At 44.1% G+C, this 17,321-nt stretch overlaps 1 protein-coding gene across 4 annotated transcripts in view; it reads right to left on the bottom strand.

Annotated features, from left to right (window-relative positions):
* MAPK8 (mitogen-activated protein kinase 8) overlaps positions 1–13,926 on the bottom strand; it is a 417,190-nt gene extending 403,264 nt beyond the window's left edge. For 2 of the 4 annotated variants that reach the window (XM_078642702.1, XM_078642700.1), the window contains exon 1: positions 13,698–13,922. The gene's annotated coding sequence lies outside the window, so the exon portion shown is untranslated. Of the gene's footprint in view, positions 1–13,697 lie in introns of all 4 variants that reach the window. The other 2 variants (XM_078642701.1, XM_078642699.1) reach the window with 2 other exon arrangements.
* Positions 13,927–17,321: the final 3,395 nt, after the last annotated feature.

Below are 17,321 nucleotides of genomic sequence, written 5' to 3'. Positions count from 1 at the left end.
GTGGTCAACTATCAGCACTCTACAGTTCTATGTCAGATTCTCTGTGTAGGTTACTATGCCAAGAGAATGTCTAAGCAAAACCAAGCATTTGCAACAACGTGCAGTTTTTTGTCTATTTTGAAAAACACAGCAGGAATATGATGGTTTTGTCAGACTATCAGTTAAATACCTAAGTGAGAGGGAAAAACAAGCCATTATATGTCAATGTTATGGGTTCTTGGCTTGCTATTTTTTGTCAATTCCATCCAAAAACATTGTGTCTCTTTGTTATCTCTTTGTTGAAGCTTGTTCTTTCACTGCTTAATTTAATCTGCTCCTCACACTGCCATTTCTTACCCATCATCACATCTCTCCCTATGCCAACTGCCCTTGATTTGTTTCCCTGCTTGGACTACTAATAACTATCATTTAAGCAGTCTGCTCATTTCAAGCTCTTCGCTATGTCATCTAACGACTCTGGTACTTGCCAATATTCTTCAGTGGCCTTTCCTTTGTTCTGAAGAGGTGTGGTGGAAGTCTCTTACAATTTGGGCAGTGCTTATTCGCCAGGACTTCTGCAAGCCCTTATTTGCAACTTCAGAGCGCTCTCCAAGAGCTTCATCAAAGTTCTGTCTTTTTCCATGCAACACAGTCAAAAAGGTAGTCAAAGGTGGTGTGCTCTAACCAATATAGAAACCAGAGTGTGGGAGAAAAACCTAATCGAAGAGCAATATTCAATGATAATGAACTTATTCGCCACCTTTAACATAGTGGATGAAAATACTTTGAGACCTCTCTGGCAGCGGTGAGTTCCATACTATTTAGGTTTTTAATGTGTTCCTTGATCATTGAGCAGCCAGGCGGACGTGTTCGCTGGTTGAAACGTGGTAACTGAGCAACAGGGTTCACCCGCACGGAGGTAATAAGAGACAGGTCTCGGGGAGATATAAGAAAGACTGTTCATTATTACTATGTAACAACAACAAACAAGAAACAAAGTTACTGCTGCTGAGGTGGTGCTGTTGTGCGGAATCCGAGAGAACCAGAGAGTTGGAAGGAGCAAGCGGGCGCGCGGCGTTCGGAGGAGCTCTCCCCCATCCGTCATACTTCCTCGAGAGATTGGCCGAAAGGGGTTTGACCACGCCGGGCCCCACAGTGGAAAGAAGCAGGCGACCCAAGACGCAGGAGAGGGTGACCCGCGAGGCACAGTCTTAGCAGCGGTCCAGCAAGCACAGGAGCCAGGAAACAAGAGCAGCGTTGCGACGCGGTGAGTGTGAACCGCGAGGCACAGGCAAAACAACGGTCCGTAAGCTCTGGGAGCCGGGGCGCCAGGGGGGTCATCGCGCGGCACGGAGTTCTGTCGAGCTGAGCTACCGCTGTGCTACCACTGCCACTAGGGATTACTACACGAGACAAGGAGCGGCAGGGGGGAGCTTGGGCCACACCCCTGCCGCCAACTGTACTGTGCCCCTGCTTTGCTCTGTGCCCGTCCCCCCTGCTCCTGACACGGACATCGTACCATCATTGCCCCAAATTGAATAGGCAAGGTCTGGACTGGCTTGAACTATATGTGCGGAAACGACGGCCCTCAACATCCAAAGAAGCAGTAGCTAGCCCAACCTCCAGCTCATCTGCCGCCAGAGCTGATCCTCCATCACGGGCAAGCCTACAGTAACGGAAAAGCAACGGAAAAAGCCTCAGAGTACCTGCCCACTAGCGTCCACCAGTGCGAAGTTAAACTCCAGCAGGACATTCGGCACATGGGGGCCAAAAAGAAGGGCCGACAGCCTATCTCTCCGGAAAAAAGCCCCACGACCCAATCACCAGTCAATAAGCCAACAACACGGATGTTGAGGAGTAAATCACTAACGGACAGTCTAAATGTAAAGCCGCAAGACCCCGATCAAAGAGGCTCGATCAGAAATTTCTTTAAGAAACACGATCCACCGAATAGTAATCACGGCCCAACCCAAGACATCAATCCAGGCATTCCATGCCCGGACCAAGATAGCAGCACCAACGATCACAGTAGACTATTATCCAATTCCATCTGCTCCTCCAAGGTTGTGACATCCCCCTGCGAAGAACACGGGACCGACCATGAAAAGGTCAGCGAAGTCCACGACCAATCCCCCCCCCAAGCAATCAGCAGGACAATTCGGGTCTCCCCTTCTGTCCTCAGATGAGATGCGGGATAGTATAATCAGCAAGACCAACGACACAGCTTCCCCCAAAAGCGGTCCCACCATAATGACAACAGTACAAATCCATCAGCCCAAAGTCCTTGGCCCAACTTGTCAGACCCAGGCACAAGCAACTCCCAACATGAATTCAAGAACCCCAATTTAACGGACTGTCAATCGGAACCTCAGGCCCCAGTGCTGCCAGTTGCAGGGGAGATCACAGGTTCCTTCCTCTACAACCTTGAACAAAAGATCGAAAGAACCCTCTATCTAACTCCAATCTCATTCTGGCCATCAGAGTCCCCAGGGGCCTACAGAACGAAAACGGACTACCTCGCCTGTAACAGTAGCACAGATATGACCACTGAGAATCCATCTCAGCTGGAGACAAACATTGCCACCAACAAAGCTCTCGTGTAGCAATCAACCAAGATGGAACTACAAATAGACCTCTTACAGGCAATAGCCGTGCCCCTTGAAGACATAAGCTCCAAGGTGGAGGCCATGGATAACAGGATCTCCCAACATGAGCTCTCCAACTGGGGGGTCAGCTCCTGCCGATGCTCAAACCTTATCGAGAAGTGGGCCTCTCTGCCCGAGGTATTAACCGACATAGTGGAAATAGCAAAAGGGAGAATGGTGGCATTGACAAATAACAAAGAACACCAGGTGAAGCCAAATGGTCATACCGCGAAGGAGACACCGCCACCTTGGGATCCATCGGGGAAGAAGGACATAGCCGAAAACGGCAAAAGCGTAGTGCATACGACCACCAAGACAAACAGCAGCCCTTTAACATCCACAACCCCGCAAAGCATAATCCACAGGGATAGCGAAGACACTAGGACAGTCCCGCAGAAAGATTCGTCAGGTACAACGGACACACAGGATCTCCCTCTCTCAAGGAGAGTAAAAAAGAAGCTAAAAAAGCAACAGAAAAAAACAAAATTAAAGGTGAGACAACCCCAGTTATTGAAGTTCAAGCAACAGCCCCCAAAAGGGGGCACAAAAGTGACCCAGCTATACCCGATATATACAGATAAAAATTGGGGCAAGAGGATGCCCCCGGCCCCCTCCCCAAAGGGAGCGCAATACAAACAATCCATACTAGCAAGCACCCAGAGTGCGAAGGGTGAAAAGCCACCAGTCACGCAAATCACCGCCACGGCTCACCAGCCAACGGCCGGAATAAGCCTTTCATCCCCAGAACGGCTCACACACTCAATTCCGGAGATACCTTCGCCACAAGGGACCATTCCTCACTTTCCGCAACCAAGTACTCAGCCCCTGTATGCCACAAGGTCGAACAACGACCAGAACAAGAGGGCGCCAGGAGGTTCTCCCTCAATTCCCCAAGAAAGCCCCAGGACAGTGCCTAACCCAGTAGAAACAGCAACAAAAAAGGGAATTAGGGCTCAAACTGCGGGCGCAACAGCAGCAGTTTACGAGGTGATCCGGACTCCGAGATTTCCCAGTATGGGAACCCATGATATCCTGAACCGGCGCAACCTCCTACGCCTCTTCAAACATCTGGACACCCTAGACAAGACACAAACGGGGGGACATAGAATGGGTGAAATTCCAGAGTTTGAAAGGGGACACACATGGCGACTCCACCGTGGTGGGACTGAAGAACAAAGAAACACAACAAGCCATCGAGAAAAATTCCACCTTACTTGCGGAATGGGGCATTGAAGTTCAGATATTGGCGCCCCCGAAATACCACCTTGTCCTGGCCCCAGATAGTGGAAGAAAGGTTACTCGATCGGTCCTACACGGGACAACCAGCCTGGGACCTCCAAATGGAAGCCAGCTGGTCCAAAAGGGTTCAAACAGGAATCAGAATTCTATGCCAAAACAACCAACGAGTCATGCGAACCATCTCCCCTATCTCTGAGCAAAAGGGACTTGCAAGCAGGAGGTTACAGCATTCCTAACCGCTACAAAAGACAGCCCGCCAGAGGAGAACTCAGGCCCGGGTCCACTGCAAAGTCACTACTAACAGTAATCTCCTGGAACATAGCAGGGATTAGCAAAATCTACAAAAATGAAAACCTGAAGTGGTTTTTGGAAAGCGAAGACATAATTTGTCTGCATGAAACTTGGGCCTTGACCCTTACTCCTCTGGCCGGGTACTACGAACTTCAAGTACCAGCAACAAAAAGGAACATCTTCGGTCGACCAGCAGGCGGTCTATCAGTCTTTATAAAACACGAGTGTGCCGTCGCCGCCACCACCATCAACGTGAACTTCCTCGGGCTACAAGCTATACAGATAAGAGGCTTGAGTAACACCAGACATCCAATCAACCTGCTGGTATTAAATTGCTATATTAACCCCGCACAGACCTTAATGAAAGACCAGCTGGAGGCACTGGCACAAAAACTAGAAGATCTGCTAAATAATTATAAAGCACACCAGGTCATTCTAGCTGGGGACTTCAATCTAAAAGACCTTGACAAACCAGAAACTCTCCCCCGGGGATCGGGAAGAGGGGCTACCCTGCAAGACCTCTTCTTCAGTTATAAACTGACATCAACCCATGCACTGAAAAGCGCCCGCCTGGCAGCCTCGGCCCACTTCCCAGAATGTGTCAAGAATCGATTATATGATGATAACTGGAGAGTTGGCAGACAGAATGACTGACTTTGAAATCGAAAACCGGCAAGAAAGTGATCATAGGCCACTAAGAGCAACATTCCAGCTGGACAAACCGACTGCCGCCTTCTACAAATCCATTGGGGAGACAAGTGGCGAGGAGAAACACAGCGTCATGCGGAGGATTAAGTGGTCAAACAAGACCGATGGGAAACTTCAAACTTGGCTGGGCCAGGCACAGGAAGGAAGTCTGCACATAGAGGAACCACTCATAAAAGGATGGGAGCAAATCATTGAGGATTTACAAAGTAAACTCGGGAACCCCAAATCACAAAATATAATGACAAAAGCGCAACCTGGCACTGGAAACACCTGCCCTCAGGATATACGAGAACATAAAAAACTTCTACGCAAGGCTCTCGTAGCAAAGAAAAGAGGGGGTAGTCCAACAGAGGGGGCATTGATTTCTGCACTGAGGGCCTCCTTGAGGAAGAAGCTATGGGAACTTAAAAAAGCCACCATGGAAAGCAAATGGCTTAAAGTTTTCTCCCTCCTCAAAGAAAAGAACTCAGCACGACTTTGGAGATTTATCAACCAGCTGAGCAACCGAGGACCAACGAGAGAAAACGGGGTACCCGAAAAAGATTGGATCCAACATGTGAAACAGCTATATGCAATAAATTCCACTAATGAAGATCTACCAATAGACAAGGCGGAGCCAGCTGAGGAAGTCCATCAGATCAGAAGAAATCCAGAAGTTATACTCTTGAGTCCAGGAAAGAACGCGAGGGGTAACAGCCCCCCGGCCATCACACTAACCTGGACAAACACCCAACAGGTCATTAAAACTATTAAGCGTATGAGGAACGACGGCGCCCCAGGGCCCAACGGCATCCCAGCACCGGTCTTCAAACAGGCACCTGACTTCTGGGCGACTCTTATCTCCGCTCTTCAACTACACCCACTTGACCGCCATAACCCCCGACTCCTGGAGGGGCTCCATATTGGTTCCAATTTTTAAAAAAGGTGACAGTCTAGAACCATCGAACTACAGGCTCATCGCCCTGCTTGATCTGGAGGCCAAAGCATATGCACGCCTAATACTCAATGATTTAGAAAAATGGACCAAAAAGGAAAACATAATACCTATGTACCAGAATGGTTTCAGGTCCCAGGCATCCACAATGGATAATGTCCTGGTGCTAGCACATTTCTCAGCCCAGGCAACCTCGAGGAACCACCCACCACTATTTTGCTGTTTTGTGGACTATAGTACAGCCTTCGAAAAAGTGGACAGAAAACGCCTATTGCGGAAATTGGATAAGTGGGGGATACCATCGAATCTTCTGAAGGCAATTAAGTCACTATATGAGGCCACCTGGGTGCGGGTCAAAACAAGCGCTCGGGCGGTTCCTCCCAAAATAGGCACCGAAAATGGGCTGAAACAAGGGTGTGTGCTGGCCCCCATTCTTTTTAATTTATATACAGCGGACCTGGGGGAGGCCCTAAAAGGAGCCAGCCTAGTAGCCCCCAGACCAGGAGGTGTGAGGTTACCAGTTTTACAGTATGCCGACGACACGGCTATAATGGACCACACGAAGATCGGCCTACAAAGAACACTAACTGCTTTAAACAGATTCAACATCGCCAACAGCTTGTCTGTCAATCAAGGGAAAACTAAGGTCATCATGTTTAGGTCCTACCATCGGAAAAGGCAAGCACAATGGCAGCTGGGAAACGCTCAAATAAACTTGGTGGCCTCTTACAACTACCTGGGGGTTTGGTTCACGGAACGGGCCAAGGCCAATGTACATCTAAATCACCAGGCCTCCAAAGCCAATAAGGTAACATACTTGTTAAAACAACTAAGTCAGAACCTGATCAGCCCATCCGCCAGCCCAATTCTGATAGCGCTACGAGCAAAGCTTCTCCCTGCAACCTCTTATGGTCATCTTGCCTTTCCTGGGAAGTTGGACGCTCTTCTCAACTCAGCCCAACACTGACTTGTAAGGCATACAAGTCAGTGTTACATATACCAAGGACAGCAAGCAGATCCAGGCTGAGACTGGAACTTGGCCTAGCAAGGCCAGACTTTATTTGTCAGGGGGAGCTTATAAAGCTGTATCTAAGGATATTAAGGACCCCGGCTAACTCCCTAAAACACCACTTGAGATCGATCTTCGAAGGGCCAGCCTCGATATGGCATACCAGGCTGGGAAACGCAATCAAAGCTTTGAGGATCGAGGAAGAAAACATTCCGCGGCAGGACATCCCATTGAATGCTTGGAAGTTTATGAAATCTCTTTTGACCTCGACCATAAAACCCTTCGTCGAAGTTCCCATTTGGACCCATTAAACAACTCGTACATGGTAGGAAATGCACAATCATATCTAAGTGAGGCCCTAACAACTCATGTCCGAAGCAAAATTCTATACATGAGGCTGACTGCGCTTGGGATAGCAGACTTCAACCCCGCATGGGCTCAAAGAGGGGAATCCACATCTTGTAGGCTATGCACCTACAAGAGGGAATCTTGGTTGCACCTCCTCTGCTGCTGTCCTTTCTTTGACAACGATCGCCGGCGACTGTTAAGCCCGATTTGCCTCAATAAGAGCATAAAATCATGCTCTGAAGCATCAGCCTTGTGTTTTTCAACCACCAACACAATGACTCTAGTGAGATTGGCGAAATTTGTCCACCAAATTAGGCTAGCCCTAAAAGCCAATAACGAAAACATTTTAACACTTGGGAATTCAATGGCAAAAGCAGCGGACGATAGCTGAAGTGACTTTGCTACGTCGTAGCATTGACAGTGCCCTCCCATGAAAGAAACGTCCGCCGTTAAGACTAACTCCAAGGCACACAAGGTTGGATAAAGGCCATCTATATGGGACTCAGATAGGGGCGTCGTACCCCCTCACTCCACTCTGTTTTTTTTAATTCGCTTTTTTAATTAGCACAGTAGTGCATCTTTTATCAAGCAAAGAAGCTTACAATTACTGTTTTCTGTATTCTCTTCTTTTTACTGTAAAGATTTTAATTAATTGTACAGTTAATAAATTCATTCATTCATTCAATTTGTTCCTGGTTTCAGAATAAAACGTACCACAAGGAAAAAAGGGAGGTTTGATTTTAACCCTATAAAAACTTAAATACAGTCTATTTCAGCTTCTCACATGCAAACCCCTACACTGAGGTGATGGCATCACAATAAGATTAACAAGTTTATCTGTAAAGTGTGTGTTTGCCTCAAGTGTTTTTACTGTGATCACAGATGTACTATTATCCAACTCAATGGTACTCATCTTATTCCCCCAAAAATAATTAAAGTCAAAGTGGACCGGTAGGATTCAAACCTAAGATCACGGGTTTAAACACATATCTCGTCAGGGGATGCAATAGTCCACTGAGCCACCAAGCTGTTTTGCAGATATAATGCATAATATCACTTCTATATCAGCGAAACTCAAAACTGTTAAACGAGTATGATACAATATGCTTTTCTCCATCCAGAATTCTTCGTTAACCCTGCCACTCACTTTTTGCTTCTCATGTTCAGATTCAAAACGAGCATAAAACCCTATGATTTTCACCTGATATCAAAAGCAATCTTATCCCACCGACTGTTAGTCATCACTTTCAAATGTTCCAGCCTAGAATATTTTATCTATTCCTAAACCATATCAAACTGCTCTCCGAATTTAGAACTTTGGCCACCTATAAACTACACTGTAGCAACTACCATTAACTCGAGATTACCAAAGAGGTTACAAAAAAACAAAAAAAATCTGTGCTACCATGAAGCTCGATGCAAGAAAAACACGAATTGCAATTGTTTCCTGCAAAGCTGTCAATATATCACAGCTCTCTGCACCACTGAAAGGGGGGCAAGTCAGACAAAAAGCAAATCCCTCTGTATTTACTGTTCCATAGACAGATTCACTCCTTTGATCTGGCATAAAAGTCACTTATTTCTGCGCCATCTGTTTATTGCATGGAGGTGGCAATTTTTTCCTCAAACCAGAGACATAGATGGGTGAAACACTCACCCATCTAATAGATCATATGTACTTTTATCAGAATATATATATATATATATATATATATATATATATATATATACACATATACATACACACACAAACACACATGCAAAACTATGACCACTTCAGTGCAAGTTAGCTGCAAACACTGTAGTTGTATTTGTACCAGGGTTTCTGGGTAGGAGAACTGCGAATGCATTTTATTAAGTGAACACAATCTTCCATAGAACTCCTTGCAGGGGTTACTAGTAGTCAGCAGCATTATTCCATTAACAGCACTTATAGAGTTGCATTTTTGATGCAACTGTTGTTTATGTAGCTGATTCTGGCTGTGGCATATGTATTTGTCACAGTTCAGTTGTGATGCTTGCGTGACAATTGCAACACTTTTTAAGCCAGGTTCTAAATTTTGATAAGCAATCGTGCACTTTTTAATGAGAACAGATGGTCAAAAAACAAACTTTATGGCTAAAAACATCTTGAAATACAGATTTTTGTGAGATAACAATTTGTACGCATAATACTCATACCTCTTGCATCAACTACATGTACACCGAATAAATAAAACTATGTGATTGAACAAAGCACTAGTTCTGTGCACTTCTAACCAGATAGTGTCACAAAATATGTTAGCATACATCCAAGAAAAGTAGGCTAGGAAGAGAAATCAAGGTTGCACATATAGGATGGCTTCTCTTAAGCAAAGTCACAAGAGAGCATTTTTTATAAACTATCAAAGACAACTCCCACCTTTTTTATTCATTCACAGGGTAGGGGTGAATAAATAAATATACAATCAACTGTAAGTCTCTTCCCACCACTGCCCTTGTTTGGAAACCAGTCGCCCGATTTTCCCGAGTTCCATTCAAAGGCACTTGCTAGCTCCATATGAGAAGGTATTTATTGCTCCTTTTATTGGAGGGAAAGCTGTTTTATTTTAGGCAGCAAAGGGTGAATGGGGAAAGATTCGGGAGAGATTTTTGACTAATAGTCTATCAGCCATAACGCAGGTTAAAATCCAGGTTGAAACCATGCACTGAGAAGCTGCAGTTCCACAAAAACATCCAAATAAAAACTGTTTGCTCCCCACGGAATCAGGAAACCTTTGATGTGTTGCTATACGTATACCAAAACCAAACAATGGGAAGTATGTTGCCGCAAATGAAATCATTTTTTTTTACTTCCCTATGACGCAGAATCAAGTCTTGACAATGGCTGCAACGGCAGAAAGCAGAAAAATATTACACCAGACCCCAAATTACAATATTAACACTATGAAAAGCGTGAAATGTTGATACTGTAGGGAGTGGAGACAGCTACTCAATAAATGTAGTCAAAGATATATACAAGTACTGTACCTCGCTATTCAACAAATAAGTGTCTTTAAAGGGGCCCACGTGACATTCTATTCTGAATGGTCTTAAATTGTTGCCAATATTTGTGTTCCCTTTTCTCCCATCACGTTTCCTTGCTCAGGCATGCTGCACCTGATATTGTTTATTGGGGGAAGAGTGTTGTCCCAACTTGTCGCATTCACGCACCGAAACCCTAGACAGTCCTCCTTCTCCACCTGCAACCAATCTCCAAATATATGGCAATGTGACTGGCCGGTGAAGGGAATGATGAAAACTTTTAACCATCTTGAAAGTGTTGATTTTGCTCAAAGTTTTAGAGGCGTGGGCTGTTGTGTATTGCATGCCTTTACCATTAATGGTGAATTTCATGTGCTTTTTCTGGTTTGTGTTCATATGAACCAAAACTAACACTTAACGCGGATTTCTCCATTGAAATATAAATTATATCGAGAACTTATTCTGGTCCATTCATTAACAGGAGAGTTAGTGAAGAATGTGGCCAAGAAATATGGGCTAGACTTCAGTCTATCCATTAGCGGTTCACTTTGCGAAGGTCAGTTAATTTTTCAATAAGCACTGGCTTCATTCGGAACATCAGCAAATCATTTAGCCAGATTATAGAAATAAATGTTTAGGATCTTTTACTTTAGTATGATGAGAATTTTGTTCTGTAAGCTAACTGGCCGCTTAGAAGAAATTACCTATGTTAAAAGCTCATGGAGTTGAATCTGAACTTCATTACGTTAACAGCTTGTGTTGTAGGCTATCCATTGAATTTGACACATAAGCAGTTCAAACAGGCCTTGGCTTTATTACTGATCATCATGAAGCCATGTCCTGAGATGCGTTTCAACCTACAAATTATCTGGTCATTTATTAGAGTCGGAGTGCCCGTAGGTTAGTTATTTAATAATCAGTTGGTCAATTAGGAGACGCTAGACTTCAATAAGTAAATTATGATGCTTGGGGTCTTTGCATTGATTATCCAGGTTTCCGAATTCAGTATGTTCCTTAACTACTGATTTTATATGAGCCCCATGAATTGAACTATCTGGATAGGCTCAATTATGTACTGTAATCTAGTGACATGATGCATACCTATACGTTGTTCCTTCCATGCTTCACGATAGTGCAATACACAGAAGGGGGTCTGCATAGCTTCCAAGTCGCCCCGTTTAACATGTGACACCTTCAAGGCGCAATGGCTTTTGAACTAAGGGCACTATACAAGGTGTAAATGTTGAGCCCATACCACACACAGACAATTTTTTGTAATGTTAAAGCAAATCGAGCAATCGTTGAAAGCAACTGGCTGGTCTTAAGCAATCAAGCCTGTGTGAAGGTGTCACACATTCAGTGCTTTAAATAGGTCGGTACTGAGTACCAGCACTTCTTATTTTTTTTTTTTATCAAGCTGAGTACTGGCACTTCTCCACTGCCAAGGAGAGTACCGGTACTCTGGTTCTAATTGATAAGGGGGGCACTGGCCGGTGCCAAGGGCCAGCTGTGTTCTTGTTTTTATAGCAGCATGTTTGCCGTTTTTCTGTGTCATTCAGCTGTGGCAAGTGGCACATGGGGCCTGAGCGGCCTGCTGGAGGCCTGCTGCTGTTGCAAGTGAGCCTCTGCTCCCTCCCTCCCCACCTAGAAGGTTGCTCTCATTGTCCTCAACAACCCCCTGCCGAGCCTCCATGCAGTGACGTCTTGTTAGATAGTGTATGGGACATTTTCTACCTGGGGCACATCACAGTGATGTGTGCACACTGAATGAGTGTGGGGGAGCCTGCTCAGGTGTGGCCTCTAAGGAACCCAGGTAACAAGGGCCATTTTCAACCCTTGCACACTCACTGGCGTCTGGCTGTCTTTCCCCTGACTTGCTTGCCCCTGCAAATCAACCCCCAACCCGCCCGCCTGCTGTGACATTGAGTGCCTAATGGGTGGGGATTACCTAAGTGGACTCCCTCATACCCAGGTGAGAGGTGGTCTATACTGACCTTCCCATCAGAGGCCAGTATTGTTCTGCCCCTGCCCTCTACCCTTCTGGACATTGCACATGTTAACGACCCAGTAGTGGTCACTGTCTGCCACTGAAAGCTTCCCGACCGTGCAGCCTTCTGCTGAGGGGAGAGGATGGATAATGGTGTGAGAGAAGGTGAAGAGTAAAGGGGCACAGATAGAAGAAGCAGACAAGAGTTTAAAGGGGAAAAAGATAGACAGTAGGGGTAAGTACAGATAGAGATGTGGACGCGATTGAGACCGCAATGGAAAGAGTAAAAGGTACAGAGAAATAGAGAGAGTTATAGTAGAGAATGATAGGATACAATTGGGGTAAAGAGAGTGGGACAGATGGATACAAATGGGAGAGAAGGGAGGGATCAAGAGGTTAGAAATGTTAAGACTAATAGATTGTTGGTCTGCTTGTGTGTGAGAGAGAAATTAAATCAGAGCGGAAGAGAATCGGGACACTCAGCAGGTATTTGAAAAGAAATGTGTGGAATGCTTGTTTTATATGTGCATGTGTGCACTCTTGAATTTAAAAGGATTGCGCCAAATGCAAGTAAGTAGGAACAGTATGACAAGAAGCTGCAACTATTATGAAACAAGGAAATATTAACATGTGGTGTGTGACATTCATTTTGTGTAACGAGTTAGCACACATGTTTTGGTATGTCCTGCAACTGATGTAAAAAATGCCCTTCTCTGCACATATGAAAAGTTTGAGAAAACTATCAAGGGCAAAAGGAATACTCAACAGAAGTGTTTTTGTATGAACATATCTCACCCCGCCCACGACCACGCCCCTAGCTCAATTTAATGAGTACCTGCACTTATTTATTCCCATTTAAAGCACTGCATACACTGCAGTTATAGGTCGGAGATCCATTTGGTACATTTCTCATTATAGCAGCTGGGCTTCGCTGTGAACACAGCAGGTCACTTTCCAGACAGACTCTGGTGCTTATGTAGCACGTACTGAAGCTCGCTTCCTGGCACAGATACTCAAACACGTTAAGGGATATGTTGGGTAAAGTGGGGTACTCGCTTTCTCTACTGTCTAAATGTATCCAATTCTCTGTCCACAGTCTAATCCTTCTTTAAGTATCTCTACATGAAAAAGACACAAATACAATAAAATCATTATTAATCTCAAATACGCCTACGGTCGTCGCTTATCAGATTACTTTGTTTTATATAGCTCGTTATGCTGCCACATCTGTCTGCATTTGGTGCTTTATCCCTTCCCTTTCTTGTTTGACTCGAAACGAGTACAGGAACTCTACCAAGGTACCATAAATATTGGTCCTGATACAGAAGCGTCCGAAGCAGAAGTTTTCCGGACGTTATAGTTGGTGTGCCACCTCGTAGCGTTATAGAGCTATAACACTTCCTGTATTGCCCGTGAGGTCTGGGGGTGCCTTTTAAGCTGACCACTTCCAGTCGCAGGCCACTGTCTCGCCCACAACAACCCAACCTCTCCTCCCCTCTGTAGGCCTGTCTCAAGACGGGACCTCCTCTGGCTCATTCTTTCCCCTTCACTCACCGGGTTCCGGGGCGCGCACAGGGGGCTCACGGCTCATTCTTTCGGTCGTCACGTGGTCACAGAGGGCGGAGCCTCGACCTGTCACTCTCCGCCGGTCGGACAGCGGCCGTGCTACTGACGGGTCTGCTCCGGTAACGCTCGCTGCGTAGACGTTGCGTATGACGTGCCTCGAAGCACGCACCTACCTAGCGTCACTTTGCTCGCCTCGCATGCCCCTCATTCTGCGCACGCGCGTTCTCTGCCTTTGACATGTATTAGGAAATCATAGATAAAGTAAAAAGACTACCCTTCACCCACGACCGATAATGTGGGAGATGAACTCAAACATGTAGTTTTTCTATCAACAATTTACGTTCTAAGGAAATGGCGGCGAGAATTAGGCTTCTTTCTCTTTGCTGTAAATTAACAGAAGCAAATGAAAAACAGTGAACACTATCAAGGTACAATTCCCTTCGTCCCATCGCCATACATCATACATTTTTTAGTCGTCCACTAATCAGTTGAATGCATCCCCTAAAACAGACCCCATCTTGCTGCCTCTTTGGAAATCTGAAAGTATCAGTCCTTATAGCTAAATTGCAACATTCCGCCTTCTGGACAGCCTCAATTACCCGGGCAACCGATGTGTCTACACAACGAGGACCAGGAATCAGTAGCCAAGTTTAACCAAGTTTATTACATAGTAATGAAGTTCAACTACACTACTTGTAAGACTATGCTGTAGAGATACAGAATAACCAATGGAATTTGCAGCCGCCAGAACAAATTGAGGCGAACTAGTATTAAACAAACAAGCAAATCTGTGACCACAATACAGAACAGTAGCATCAAACTCTGCTCAGAAAGTAATCTAAGACTTTCTCTCTCCTATACATTAGTAATCTAGAATTTCAAAATTCAGAGGATGGTTAGGGAATAAGACTCACAAATCGGAATTTCCATGAAGGAAGTCAGGACAGAACAAAAAGGAATCAAGTAGGGAATCGTTAGCATCTCAGAAGTTCATTCAAGAGTCTTCTATGGATCAGGGATAAGTGATAGCCTAAGCCACTGATGGAGCATGATTTTTGAAAATAAAATCTGGTTGATGAAATCCACTCTAATGCATGCATTTTAATAATATGAGCAAGACTACTAATATAACACGAGAGTGTATAACAGACAAACTGGAAGTGAAGGGAATCTCCCAGTGGATGAACGACCATGTCAATTTTCGGACGTCCAATGTTGTGTATCTTATAATCTGTCCTTGCCAAAAATGCTATATAGGTGAAACGGGACGAGAAATGCGCTTACGTCTCACCGAACATCGGTCAGCAATCAAAAATCAGAAAAAGAATGCGCCCCTTGTTGAGCACTGGATCTCTGAAAAACATGGTTTGGATGACATAAAATGGTTCATCTTAGAAAAAATCAAAATATCTGCCAGAGGTGGGGATCAAAACAAGAAACGTAAGCAGAGAGAACAGTTCTTTATGTCGAAATTTAAATCCTACTATTTAGGACTGAATGGCCGAGAAGAATGGGACAGACTGATAAGATAATACACACTTTTAGTTTCCATCTCCTAAATAGTATCTGAAGATCTGTGGCATGTTTGTCATCATAATAGTATATAATATATGCAATACTAGGCCACAGGAATTTATGTGTAATAGCAACAATCTCAGATAACTAAGGTAGAGCTGAATATATGTGATCGGTAGTGGTACTATATAAATCATGACTGGTGTTTTGTACAAAAACCTGATTGACATTGTAATGATGAATAATATGGTTTGGTCAAGGTTCTAAATGGGAATGAAAATTAGATATATCTGTAGTCTGGGTATTAATGTAAAAATGTGTATTAGTCTTTTTATCAGCCACTATTCGCTATAAATCACAGGAAGATGTGCCGAAAATACATGATACGATCGAGACTAGTAATAATGTCATATGTAGTTTTTCCTTTTTTCAATAATGAGGGCATAAGCTAGAGATGATGTAACCACGAAATTATCATAAATAGTTGTACTCGTATTTTCACAATATAAATGGTCACCCAACGAAAGATTAATAGAATGATCTGCTATATTTAGATGATATAAATAAAAAGCTTTCTTACATACAGAACTATAAATACACATACACAAACAATAAGTCGTGCACGGAACAAACAGGAATCTGTACACTTCGAATTAGCTGCAGACACGTGCACTAGTGTATTAAAATCATTCGAACCACAAACGTCATTATGACGAGATTTGGAGCGAACTACTAAAATGGAGGACGGATACTCGATAGGGTGACACTACGGTGAATACACTATTACCAGGATTGGATATCTCCTTTGTTTATTTGGTATACAAAATAGAGATAGGTTACTATCAGTCTGTTTTTAAGGCTTAAATAACTTCTTTAAAAGGAGGCAACTAGTTGAAACATTGCGCTATAAAAAGTAGATTGCGGTCTGGGTAATCGCGATAACGCGTAGGAGTCGCTAGAGACTAGGTTAAAGCGACACAATCATTTAACTAGAGTAGAATGTCAATAATATTTTAAAAACGACACTCTCTAAAGTTGGATAAACAATTTTGAAAAGAACTACCAAGATGGCGCGACCAAATGTGCCAACTGAAGACCCCATTTAAGCGAGTGGTCTGTCGGTTTTACACAAAAACTACAATAATGGCGATCATAACAAACAATACAGGTGTGACCAACTCATGGCCGCCGAAAATACCAATTATTCAATCAAGCAAAAGGGAGGCCTCTATATAAAGCGCAAGTCCGCCGTTACTTTATTTCGAGTACGGGGAGCAGGACGGTGCCAGACGATATCTGAACGTGATAAGACGGTAAGGAGCGTTGATAAAATGGGGGGTGATGCTATCCGCTTACGGTATTTCTGGCCAGGGTTGAGACAGAATGCTGAGTAACCGGCCCTTAGATTAAACTGTCGACCACTGGGTACATTTTATCCATATTGATACCAGCCCATATTGGAAAACACCATTTCGTTGTGACTAATGGCAGAGCGAAAGGGTATGGCATATGTAACATAAAAGAAACTTAGAGTTTTTATAAGGACTTAATGACTTAAGACTTAAGGACGTAGACGATAATGAAATAACGCATGCTTGCTAAACTAAATACATGTACTAAGCATGCTCTTATCACTTAGGTATCACAGAAGAAGTGGGCCATCATAGAAAGACGGGCAGAATTCAGTATACCCATATCATCACTCTAAAATCTAAGCACAGCGTGAAAATATTAAGCTGGATAAAGTGATGCGTTTTAAGGCCATTGGTACGTACCCGTATTTTAAAGTATTTAGCTAATGTGTAAAAATGAAGGGTCAGAATGTACAGACTCTAAATAGCATGTTTAATCAATTTATGTAGGCATCAGGTTTACCAGATCCTTCCTGATACTCTGCGCAGATTGAAAGACGCAGCAATAATAATATGACATCGTAGATACGAGTCTCCCTGGTTTTAAGTAAGTAGGCATCCTGATTTACACTATGCTGATCAGGCGTATTTAAAAGTATCTAGTCAATGTCACAATGTATACACTCTAAAAATCATGTTTGATTAATTTGTGTAGGCATCTGGTGTACCAGATTTTAGCAGATAT

Source organism: Lissotriton helveticus, chromosome 5_1 (assembly GCF_964261635.1).
Source record: "Lissotriton helveticus chromosome 5_1, aLisHel1.1, whole genome shotgun sequence".
Taxonomy (NCBI): Eukaryota; Metazoa; Chordata; class Amphibia; order Caudata; family Salamandridae; genus Lissotriton; species Lissotriton helveticus.
Note: the sequence above shows the minus strand (reverse complement) of the source record. Positions and strands in the feature narration are given on the sequence as shown.